Source organism: Bidens hawaiensis, unplaced genomic scaffold, assembly GCF_021521415.1.
Source record: "Bidens hawaiensis isolate Kalapana, Puna unplaced genomic scaffold, B.hawaiensis_p1.1 tig00005195_1, whole genome shotgun sequence".
Classification (NCBI taxonomy): domain Eukaryota; kingdom Viridiplantae; phylum Streptophyta; class Magnoliopsida; order Asterales; family Asteraceae; genus Bidens; species Bidens hawaiensis.
In genome coordinates, this window is record NW_027491335.1 from 1652814 (window position 1) to 1666090 (window position 13277).

The following is a 13277-nucleotide window of genomic DNA, read 5'->3' on the forward strand; positions in this document are numbered from 1 at the left end:
TTGGAGTAAACATCGCATCTAATGCTGGATTCGTAGGGTCGGAACAGGGTTTCTAAAGGAAACAATGTACGAAAATTATCGACCTCGGGATCTGTAAGTTTACAAATTTCAGAAGATGGGTTGGCGAGCAGACATTGGGATTCCATTTAGACTAGTTTGGAACCACCGGAGGATTGTTCAGAAGGTTTAGAAGGGGCCGGAGAAGAAGAAGAAGAAGCAGCAGACATGATTAAAGAAAATAAGATAGAAAGGTTGGAAGAATACCTGATGCGTCGGATGAAGGTGTGTATATAATCAAAGATATAGGGCGGCATATATAGACGGTTATGATTAACCTTGGGGGATAAATGGTAAATATTCTGGCAAAACCGTCCCATCTATCAGTTTTCACAGTGATTTTGAATTTCAAAATGACAGCTGTGTTCCACTGTCACCCGCCATTTTGGGGGCAATTGTTAGGCCTTGAATTTTACACTAAGGATCCTTTATCCTTGACTGTCTTTTGGATAGTTTATCCTTGACATATATCAGGATATAAAGGATCGACGATCCTCGGTATTACTTGTTTACTAATGATTGCATTTAGTATGGTGATGTGTTAGACAGGTATAGCAACTTTAAAGATGTACTTGTACAAATTATCCTCACGGAACATCCTATAGCTGGAATATGGATCCAGGATCCTACCTCAATGAAGCTATTAATAGACGAATTCATATGAAGATAAACGTGCAAATATCAACAACGGCTATGTGACTCATTCTTCCGCTTATTTCGCTACTGGGTGGCTATTGGCACGTGATCAAAGGTCGTGGAGCGGCTAAGTGGAGGACTTCCGGATAGATAGGAAATATTGTTATTGTTATTATCTTATTTAAACGAGGTTTGATCGAGTAGGAAAACACATGTACTTACACACACACTAGAGCAGAAACAAATACTCTCTCTACACACTAGCATACTTTGTAATCTCGATCATATTCTCCACCACATTTGTAACCACTTTTTGTTTATCAATATAATCGACGGTGATAGTTTTCACCGTCCGAGGGTTTTTTGTGCCGGAGACCACGATAACCACATACTCATCGACCAAAGGTTACCTTGTTGATCATTGACTAAAGTACTTCGACCAAAGATTATCCTATTAATCCTTGACCGGAGTTATTTTACCAACGATTACCTTGATAAGTTTTGACCGAAGTAAGACTATCTTGGTTAAGGGCTTTTTTCCTCGTGATCAAATCATTGTGTTCACCAAAATTACGCTCATACACTCATCATTCCCGTGTTAGCACTACACCTCACTTAACAGATTTGGATACTTGATTCTTAGCAGATTTTTGTCCAAAACAATACCATATCATTCTTTTAAGAATACTTTGTGTTGTGGAGTTTAGTTTTAAGCACTATTACTTTTTATTAACATGAATAAATGGTATATATATGTATTGTCTTAATATATTTATTAAGTTGCATTTGTCACTTAAATTGACATTAAACTTAGTTAGTATTCTATGAAATTTTCCCTAAAATATATATACATATAATAAAAGTTATGAGTCAAATGACCTCTCAAGGATAGTTTATTCATTCTTTTTACATTGTTGGGTGTTCGCTCTTTAGAATGTATGTTATGAAAAAAAGTTGGACTTTACAATGTGTGGCCCTAACCCTACCAAGAGGATTGAGAAAATTTCAAATCATGAAAATATTTACCTTTCTAATGTTTGCAGAAGATCCAAAATGTATGCGCCCGTCAATATGAGTCAGGTTGGGCATGATAAGGCGTTTTATGAGCAACAACCGAAAGGCGAAAGGTATTATTTTTCGTTATCATTATATGTGCATTTCATATGTAACGTCAAACTAAACCAATTGTGACTAATTGTTCAATAAGGTAAGATGTTTTATTTTTACGCTTTGGTTTCTAATGTTGCCCTTTTAATGATATGGAGACACCTTGATAACGTTATGGCTTGGTGGAAAAAATGGCAGAACACATGGAGCTCAAATTGTGGCATTTTCTAATGTTGCCCTTTTAATGATAGGGAGACACCTTGATAACGTTATGGCTTGGTGGAAAAATGTCCGAACACATGGAGCTCAAATTGTGGCATTTAATATGCAGGTAAAACATGTAATAATCGAAAGTTTGGTTAGTTAATGGTAATCTTCTAACAGAATCTTTTATTTGTAGGGGTACGCAAATCATTTTCGGTGATGCAAGGAATGTTCAAGACCAATGGTGGTTTTATATACATTAGAAAACATGATATCTTGATGAAAAAGTATGTATATTTGATCCACGAGTTACATTACCTATCAAAATGACACTCAAGGTAAATACTATCCTTTTACTACTTGGTTTTGCACAAGTTTTTGTTTTTAATTTATAATATCACCTTTCTTGATGTTTCTTAGGTAATCGCTTATATGGTTGATGGTTGGTATTATGATTTTTCACACATTATGCATAGGTTGGTGAAGGATTCGTTATAGGTTTTGGTCAGTTATGGTTACGGGACAACTTTTATTCTGGTTAAAGCGCTCGGTGTTGCTATCTTCACTTCCTCAGAGCACCAACTGCTATATTATGAGGTAATCCAGCGATGTCTAACAGTTTATATATTGTTTGATTCATTTGTGATTTTTGTGTGTTCGAATTGGGTAAACCGGTGGTGCTTGACAACTTGATGGAATTGACAACTTGATGCTAGCTACTGAAGGATCAACCAACAAAGGTACATAACTTTTGAAGATGAACAAGTCTTATCTTTTGAAGATCGAATACCGAAGGAATGATTTAGTAGTTAAGTCTTTTTGTAAAGAGAGGAATTTAACAACATCATAGCTTTTGAAAACCCAAAACTTTTGTATGTAATAGTTAACAAATGTGTTTCATGGGATGTATGATGTTGGATTCTTATGATATTTTAATGGTTTTGTTAATTTCCTAATTTGGGACCAAATTTTCTCATCATTAAAGCAAATGTTATAAATCATATATGGTGTTATGAAGGTGATATTCCCAATCCTAAAGCAAATGTTATTGAATGTGCATGTGGTGTTTTCTATAGCAACTGTTAACTGATCAAGTATGTTCAAAACCATTTAATGTATATTCAAGTTCATAAAAACCTTGAGGACTATTGTTTGTGTGCTTTTTTATTAGCAGTCGGATTACCATTAGTACTCTTACAATTGATGCACACTAATTGTGAACTATTTTTAAGATGTATTTTGGTTGGTTATAGCCAAAGTTTGTATTAAGATGTATTTTGGTTGGTTATAACGAAAGTTTAGTCATTCAATATAGTTATTAATAGCTCTGACTAAACAGATATCTTTTATTCAGCGTAAAATAGTTCAGAGGGGTAAAATAGTCATTCTGCACCGCCATTCAGAGGTTCAAACAAACAACACTTACTGGTTCAGAGCCTCTTAATCATTCAGACCTCTTAATGGTTCAGCCTTTGCCAAACAGCCCCTAACATGTATTAATCATTGTGTTTTATGTATTAGATAATTTGTTGTTATTTCATCATTATTTTTACATATTATTATTACACAACGGTGTTATTAGTATTTAAAAAAACATAATGATGAGTTGAAAGACACAATGACGAAAATAAAACACAATGATAAGCGAAAAGACACAATGGTATGAGAAAAGATACAATGACGAAAAAAGACAGACACAATGATAAGCGAAAAGACACAATGGTGTGCGAAAAGACACAATGACGAAAAAAGACACAATGATAAGTGAAAAGACACAATGGTGTGCGAAAAGACACAATGACGAAAAAAGACACAATGATAAGCGAAAAGACACAATGGTGTGCGAAAAGAAACAATACGTAATTTTTGTTTTAAATTTTATATAACAAATATCATACTCATATTAAAGATAAAAAACGCTTGTTATTATGATGAAAATTTTTTTTTAAATAAATATCATACAAAAAAGTTATAGACTTTTTAAAATGATGTGGGTATTAACATGTGTCTTGAATGTAGAGAGAGAAAATGTGTACAATTACCTCTACACCTTTATTTTTTTGGTCCCCACTTGACACATGCCAATTATTTATGGCTTCTCACACTTCTCATTTTTGTTACCCTTTGTAGAATAAACTGACCCTATAAAAATAAAAGATTTTTATTTTGTGTATATTAAGCAATATATAGTTTTCTATGTTAATCTCTCTCATGGTTGGTGAGAATCTACAAAGTAAATAGTTATTAAACAATAAACAAGTGAGTACGGCCAAACTCAAGCTCTAATTTTTTAAATTGAGTTCAAACTTAAAGAAATTGTCAGTTTGTCAAATTAACACAAACAGACTCATAATCTTTAAAAAATAAGATCACACCCATATAATAAATTAACAACCTTTCGCTCGAATGATACCGGTTTCGGTCACTTGAGACCGATTTCAAGATTATGCCTTAGCGGTTGTTGTGGGGTGCTAGATGGGGGGTGAGCAACCCGTGGTTGCTCCCCTCCTTCGAGTGTGAGGGGTTTGGTCTTTAATTCTTGCTCTAACTCATCTCGAGTCGGGGTCTTTAGGGGTCCGTTGTCTTTTTTGATTTGTTTGTATTCTGTTCTCGTGTTTACATGGCTACCATTAAAAGAATTCGAAACGTTAATACAAGAGGGCTTGGTCCTAGCTCCACTAACGGTTTAAGGTCATGCCCCTTTAAGCATTTCCATGAGTGTAAGGATGGTAGACCTGGGTCCTCGGGGTTTTTCCGCCTACTTGAGCACATGCAAAGTACCCATTTCAAAACGTATACTCGGGAGAACCTTTTAAAAGATGCTATCTCCAAGAATTTGGACCTTTTTATAGATGTTGGGGAAACCCTTCGGGCCGGGGATAAATGGTTATGTGGGAGGTGCATGATGTTGCACGCCCTTAGCAGGGGGTGCAAGCATGTTGATGGTGTCTATTCTTTTTCTGTGGATTCTGGAGATGTTGGAGAATTCATCGTTGGGATCCAGAAACCTAATCGTGTGTCTGTGGATAGAGACACAGGTCCATCTGTAGGAGTGGTTGGGGATGTATCCCTTTTGGAACGGGCTTTCTCCCTTCCCATTCAAACGGTTAAGAGCATCCCCCAAGTTGTCGTTTGGCGTTTGCTCAGACTTTGGCATGTGCTTTACGCAAGGTAGTGGATTCACCAGCCTCAATTGAGAATTGGGTCAAATTACTATTGTTGTCGTGTTGTACTTTAAGGGTGGTGAAACCTTCCACTAGGCAGGAACGCAGGTCAGGGAATCGAAAGTCTTTGCAATGTAGTAGCATTCAGCAAGCACTTGCGGTGTGGAAAGATGGATCTAGTTTTACTGACTTGGTTCTTTCTCTCTTTGATAACGTGGGGGGAACCACTTTTTCTAAAAGAGATGTGGGAGGGGAGGAGGGTTCTGAAAAAAGCCTCAATATTAAACAATGTCTCAGGAAAGTCAGGGATGGTCATTTCACAGTTGCCGTCAAGGTATTATGCTCAAGTGGGGTTGCCCCTTTCGGAGATTCAGCCATGAAAGCCCTCATTGATAAACACCCAGTGGTGCCGCCTCCGTCCTTGCCTTCTACCTCTGTCGCCCTGCCTACTCTCTCGGTGGATGGGGACTGTGTGCTTAGATGTATCCGATCATTTCCTAAAGGGACCTCATGCGGGAGAGACGGGATGCTGGCGCAACACTTGTTGGACGCTCTTAGTGGTGAGGGATCAGTGACTTCCATGGGTCTGCTCTCAGCCATCACTGAAGTCGTCAACTTATGGCTAGGGGGTCTGTGCCCCAAGGTGCTCGCTGAGTTTATTGCTTCGGCCCCCTTACCCCTTTATTAAAGCCGGATAATGGAATTCGGCCCATTGTTGTGGGGGCTATCTGGCATAGGTTGGTTTCTAAAGTGGCTATGAAGATGGTTGGGAAGGAAATGACTCAGTATTTAGGGGACTTTCAGTTTGGGGTTGGGACCCCTAATGGGGCAGAGGCGATGCTTCACAGCACGAACCGGTTTCTTAACTCCTTTCACGCGGACGGTTCTTTAGCTATGCTTACCGTGGACTTCTCCAACACCTTCAATATGGTCGACCGCACAGCCCTTCTCCGGGAGGTTCATCATCATTGCCCGTATATCTATCTATGGGTCCAGTTCCTTTATGCCCAGCCGGCTAGGTTGTACTTTGGTGATGACTGTATAGGGGCTACTACTGGGGTTCAGCAGGGAGACCCCTTGGGCCCCTCCTCTTTGCCTTAGCCTTACACCCTCTTGTTCTCCGAGTACAAAATGGCTGTAACCTCCCATTTCATGCTTGGTACTTGGATGATGGGACTATTATTGGTGGGTCAACGAAGTCGCTAAAGCCCTAGACATTATCAGCTCGGAAGGGCCATCATTGGGGTTTCAACTTAATATTAAGAAAACCGAGGTTTTTTGGGCAACGTGTAATGGAGTGAAAGTTAAAGATATGCTTTTCCCTAGTGGGATTGGTAGACCAGAGAGAGGGGTAAAGCTCCTTGGAGGGGCTGTTAGTCGAGATCCCTTCTTTATTAAGGAGTTGGCGAGGCGGAGAGCATCTCATGCGGTTGATCTTATGAAACTCTTACCTTGCCTTAGGGATCCCCAGAGCGAACTTCTCCTGCTTAGGTCTTGCATGGGGGTTGCTAAGTTGCTTTTTAGGTTATGAACATGCCACCCCCATATGATGGATGATGCGGTATCCTGTTTTGATAAGGGGATTCGAGAAGCCATCGAAGACATAGCTGTATGTGGAGGCCCGTTCTTTGGTGATCTTCAGTGGCGACTTGCATCTTTACCGATGCGCTTGGGGGGGTTTAGGCCTTCTTTCGGCTCATGATGTTGGGGTTTACGCTTTTGTAGCGTCGAGGGCTTAGTCTTGGAAGCTACAGAATCACATATTAAGGAATAGCGGAGTTGTCGACCTGGACTCAAACTACGTGCAGGCCCTGGAACGCCTAAGTGGCGCTCTCCCAGACTTTGACATTGGCGGTTTCTCTAATAAGGACACCGCCCCACCAAAGCCTCAAAAAAACTTTGACGAATGCCCTTTTTGGCAAAATCGCTCAGAGCCTGGGAGAAGTTTTTGGATTGTCCCCCCGACAGAAGGCGGTTATTGAATGCTTACAAGGTCCTCATGCCCAAGATTTTCTGACCGTTATCCCGATTGATGGTTTGGGCCAAAGCATGTCTGCGGTCGAGTATAGGGTCATTCTTAAGTACCGGTTGATGGTTCCAATGTACCCAGAAGACGAAACATGTCCAATCTGCCGTAAGGCTTGCCTGGATAAATTCGGAGAGCATGCGGTTCATTGCAAGGAGATGCCTGGGTTCAAATACCGACATGATTGGGTGCGGGACGTTCTTTGGGACATCTTAAGGCGAGCTGGGATATCAGCTAAAAATGAAGCCCCCGTAAACTTCCTTACCACGGAAGGGAGATCCACTCTACGACCGGCAGATTTGCTCGTCTTTGGTTGGGCCGGGGGAAAACACGCTTGTGTTGACTTCACAGGGGTATCTCCTTTAGCTGGTTTGAGGGATAATGGGTTTGTAGCTGGGCAAGCAATGAAAAAGGCTGAAACGAAGAAGGTGGAGAAACATGCTAAAGCCTGCGAAGAGAACCAACATGTTTTTGTCCCTCTGGCTTTTGATACCTTTGGCTCCTTGGCACCGGAAATTATCCGTTTCATAACCAGGGTCCAACGGGTTATGCATAGCCATGTGTCGACTCCAAAGGGGCAGGGGTATGTCTTTAGCAGGCTAGGGTTTGCAATTCAGAAATGGATGGCGGCGCAGCTTGTTGCCCGCCTACCTGCTATGTTGATGTAATATCTATGTTTCTATATTAAAAAAAAAACCTTTAGGTTAAAATATAATAAATCAAATGTGGTTTGACCAATGTGTTCTTTGCATAGTTACCTTCTATTTCATAATTTGATTTCTTATTAAAGTTTTGAATGTATTTTTTTTCGAAGATTCACAAACCCATCTAATTCTAACCTTACTCTTAAAACTACTTTGTCATACTCTTAAACTACTTTATCAGAATTTGATTCTCGGTCTTCACTCTTAAGGGGGTGTTTGGTACAGAGAAAAAGAATGGGAAGAAATGGAAATAGAAATGGGAGAGAAATGGAATTGGAGAGAAATAGAAATGGGTGGAGAATTGACAATCATTTCCTTTGTTTGGTACAATAGAAAAATGGGTGGAGAAACGGGAGCAGAGACGTGATTAGGGTTCCGCCTCGGCATCATCATGGTGGAGAAATGGTGGCTCAGAGACGCGTCGCAACACCGCGAACGGAGTAGAGCGTCATCATCATCGCCGCGCAACATCAACACCGCGATTTAGGGTTCCGCCTCGCAACACCGCCTCGCGATTTAGGGTTTCGTTTTGGCTCAGAGACGCGAACGGACGTGGCTGCGGCGTCGGCCGCCGTGCCGGACGTCGGCATCATCATCACCATCGCCGGTCGGAGCATCATCATCATCATACGCGAACGGAGTAGAGCAGAGACGCAATTTAGAAGCAGAGAGAATTCCATTTCTCTTCCAAATGGAGAGAATTGGATTTCTCTACTTTTTGCCTACACCCAATTCTCAGAGAAAACCAATTCTCCGCCCAATTCTCCGCCTAATTCTCCCAAACAAGAGAAACCTAATTCTCCACCCTCAAATCTCTCTACCAAACACCCCCTAAAAGACAGAACCTTTAAAAATCCTACCAAGGTTGGAAAATCGTTTTAATTTATATTAACTATTAAATAAAACCTTTTTATTTAGATTCGCATTACAAGTAACTTATTCTTTCTGCTACTTTTAAATAGATCTGTAAATAAACTAAACATTTAGTAAATTGTTTGCAAGCTGTTCGGTGGAAAGATTTTTTATGTTCGTTTATTCAATAAACATACGAAAATAAACAAAAAAGTTTGTGTACATTCAATTAAACGAACAAACTTAAACACATGTTCATTTATTTATGTCCGTTTATGAATCATGTATCCTTGTACTTTTAACAACTTATTTTGATGTGGTTTTTGAATGAATCATCTACTTAATTATTTATACTTATTCGTTTGCGTTCATTTTTGTTCAATTATTTTGTTTATGTTTATTTATGTTCGTGAACTCATTTAGATTTAAAATGAACAAATATAACAAACACGAACATGTTCATCTTTAAACAAACGAACACAAACATACTCTTGTTCATATTCATTCAGTTCGTTTACGTTTGAAAACTTTAATGCATAAAAAACCTTTTTCACACATTTCATTATCAAAGAAAACAACACGTCACATGCTTTATCGCCAGCCTTATATATAACAAACCACCGAACCAAAGCAAAGCTAGCCGACTTTGCGTATCAACTCACAACGCCTGCAAATATGATGGAGCTTCAACAACCACCGGTAATTCATCAGCACTAACATCTTCTTCTCGCTTCCGCCGTTGCCTTGCTAGTAGTCTCCGTTTTCCTCTACATATTCAACTCGAATTTGAACTCGCGTCGTCGTAAATCAAAGGAAATTGCTGCTAATAATAATAATAACTCCGGATTAGTACAGAGTGACGGAAGTAGTGACGTCATTATTGTTGGAGCCGGTGCTGCTCTTGCTTGTACTCTCGCAAAGGTAAATAATTAATTAAACTTCATCTCTCTAAACTCTACAGCTTTGCTTCTACGGCTCTAATATGTATACGACTATACGTCGCTTAAATTAACATTTATACGATTTCAAATGTAACGATTTTCATGAATTTACTTCCATTACTGTTCAGATCTAAGTATTTTGGTATCAATATTTGATACATTTTCAGTTTTCACTGCACTTTCAGTTTTAGTAATTTATTGATTCATTATTGAGATTTTAGGCGAACAAGAATTTGAGCTTCATTTTAGATTAAACTATTATAATAATAATAATAATAATAACAATTATTATCATTATCCACGTCAAATATTGGTGTGAGTAGTTTACACCTCATTGAGAATATTTGTAATCACGGAACTATATTGAAGCTAGATATGCCAAAGGAGGAATAATGTGACTCAGCTTACAGCTAAGCGAACAAACGATAAGATTCTAACAAAAAAATAAATGCATTTGACTGGTTTAAACTGTATGCTGTGGATCTGGAGTAGATATTTTGAGATTTTAAATGGTTCACTTGATTATTATATAAATTATTAGTCGGTAACACGAAGAAACCGATCTCTGAGGTGTAGAAGCTGTTAAAATGAATAATATTTAATACAAGTTTAATATGATATATTTCAATTTTCAAACCACTTGATGTTATTGGTTCAGGATGGACGACGAGTTCATGTGATTGAAAGGGACTTGACTGAACCAGATCGAATTGTTGGTGAACTTCTGCAGCCAGGAGGCTATCTAAAACTGATCGAGTTAGGTCTTCAAGGTAAGGTTCAATTCCTCTTAATATGACTCTTAGTTAGAAAATATAAGTAAGTGAATTGTTTATATACTTTTGAGTTGTTGCAGATTGTGTGGATGGAATTGAGGCTCAACAAGTTTTTGGTTATGCGATTTACATGGATAATAAAAACACAAAACTCTCATCCTTTGGAAAAATATGAATCTGATGTGTCGGGAAGAAGCTTTCACAATGGGCGGTTTATTCAACGGATGAGGGAAAAGGCTGCGTCTCTACCAAAGTATAGTTTCTTTGGATCATTACATATAATAATATCAAGTTTATTGATGAATGACTAAAATGTAAATGACCTTTTACAAATGTTAACTTACCAGTGTGAAACTGGAACAAGGGACTGTAACTTCATTACTCGAGGAACAAGGAACAGTTAAAGGCGTGTGTTACAAAACCAAAGACGGACAAGTGATAACTGCATACGCGCCCCTCACCATTGTTTGTGACGGCTGTTTTTCTAATCTTCGCCGTGTCCTTTGCAAGCCTAAGGTATTTCACTAGTTATCATTTCATATATTCTGATAGATTTGAATTTATTTATATAATGTAACAGGTAGAAGTACCTTCTTGCTTTGTGGGTCTGGTTTTGGAGAATGTTGATCTTCCGTATGCAAACCATGGACACGTTATACTTGCAGATCCTTCGCCAATATTGTTTTATCCTATTAGTAACACCGAGGTTCGTTGTTTGGTCGATGTCCCGGGCCAAAAGGTGCCTTCTATTGCCAATGGGGAAATGGCTAATTACCTCAAAACCGTCGTTGCTCCACAGGTATTTAATTCACTAATCGTTAGAAGGGTATTGATGGGGGCTATGAGTTTTCTGCTAATAATATTTAATCTAACGAGAGTGCTAAAACTTTTAGATTCCAAACGAGTTATATGGCGCCTTTGTGGCGGCAGTAGTAAGGGAAACATAAGAACAATGCCAAACCGAAGTATGCCAGCTGACCCTCAACCGACTCCAGGCGCGCTTTTAATGGGAGACGCATTTAACATGCGACACCCGTTAACTGGAGGAATGACGGTTGCGTTATCAGATATTGTCTTGCTTCGTGACCTTCTGAGACCACTAAAAAATCTGAATGATGCACCTACACTTTGCAGTTATCTTGAGTGCTTCTATACTCTTAGAAAGGCAAGCATATAATATAAAATGATATCAACTTGTTTCTAAAACAAAGAAAAGTTTTAATTTTTTTAAAACTGTTTTCTGCAGCCGGTGTCATCTACAATAAATACATTGGCGGGTGCTTTATACAAAGTATTTTGTGCATCACCAGATCCAGCAAGAAAAGAAATGCGTCAAGCGTGTTTTGACTATCTTAGCCTCGGAGGCATTTGTTCACAAGGACCGATATCTTTACTCTCGGGGCTCAACCCACGCCCGCTAGTCCTGTTTTGTCATTTCTTTGCCATGGCCATCTATGGTGTGGGCCGTTTGCTTATCCCGTTCCCTTCACCAAAACGGTTATGGCTTGGGGCTCGGCTCATCTCAGTTAGCTTTTAGTTTATTTAAACGAATCATCATTTCTCATCATATGTTGACATTTAATTTAATGTGTTTGCAGGGTGCATCGGGGATTATCTTTCCAATTATTAAGTCGGAAGGGGTTAGACAAATGTTCTTCCCTGCAACCGTTCCAGCATACTACAAGGCGCCTCGAGTTGCATGTTAGACTGATACCGGCACCGTTACCATGACTCTTGTATCTTGCATATTGAATGTGTGAATTGTAATTGGACAACACATATTTTTGATTCTTCAGCATGTAACTTTCATCAATTAAAAGCTTCCAACTAGTTATAATAAATGTGCAGCTTAACTGGAAACTACCCCCTTTCATAATTGAATGCTAATAAAAATATCAATTAGCCAAAAGTACCAATCAAAATGAATCACTATATATTAAGGGAAAGGCGTCTAGTGGAGCATGCGTTAATGATGGAGACGGGTTTCTTTTAATCTTATCGTTTAGGGATAACAATGTGTCGGGCATGAGATCGATATTAGCAATCAATCATAGCCTCATATCCGATTAGAAAACCATGCCTCTTACCCGTTTGGTATTGTTACGCATTACCCATCGGGTAAAAGTTTATTAATTAATTTGGTAAAATCTAATTCACCATTTTCATAATAAAGGTTGTTAATTCAGTTACATAACCAATATACAGTTCTACAATTATTATAAGATAAGATAATACATTAAATCCAAGCAAACAAACATTTTTTTAATAAAATGATTTGATTTGGGCTGGACTTCTAAGGTGGTTAGGATCTTGGGCAGCTCAAATAGCAGGAGCTCCGGTCTACATGTCTAAAGACCTGACTTCATCAACAAACATTCAAACATAGTAGTAGCATACACTGGATTTGTAATTTGTTTCAAAGGAACCAAGGAAGTGGTTCAAATACGAGTGTTCTTTTGTTTTCACTCCATGTTCCCTTTATCTAGATAGGAATGACAATGTGCTAAGTATGACTCTATGAGACAAGTCTTGGTAATCTTTAGTCTCGTATGCACGGCCGTCTCCGAGAATACAAAAAAAAAAATCAAGGCCTGGGACATGAAAAACAAAAGGCCCTAAAATACAAAACAAAATGTTTTTTATAGCAAATGAACTAACAAAAGTACTTAAACGAATCGTGATGCTCTTTTGACACTTTTGGAAGCAAAGCCCTCAATTAAATCTTTGTAATCTATGGTCTCTACAAAAACTGATAAGTACATGTACATACATACACCCAGACTCTCGACTCCATGAACCAGTGAACCTAATTC

The 13277-nt window shown here is 38.7% G+C and overlaps 1 pseudogene across 1 annotated transcript; it reads left to right on the forward strand.

Annotated features, from left to right (window-relative positions):
• Positions 1–9428: 9428 nt before the first annotated feature.
• LOC143629496 (squalene monooxygenase SE1-like) lies at positions 9429–12324 on the forward strand (annotated as a pseudogene). Its single transcript, XR_013152960.1, has 8 exons — positions 9429–9671; positions 10350–10461; positions 10545–10717; positions 10812–10980; positions 11045–11263; positions 11358–11629; positions 11711–11989; positions 12063–12324. The product of XR_013152960.1 is annotated as a squalene monooxygenase SE1-like (transcript).
• Positions 12325–13277: the final 953 nt, after the last annotated feature.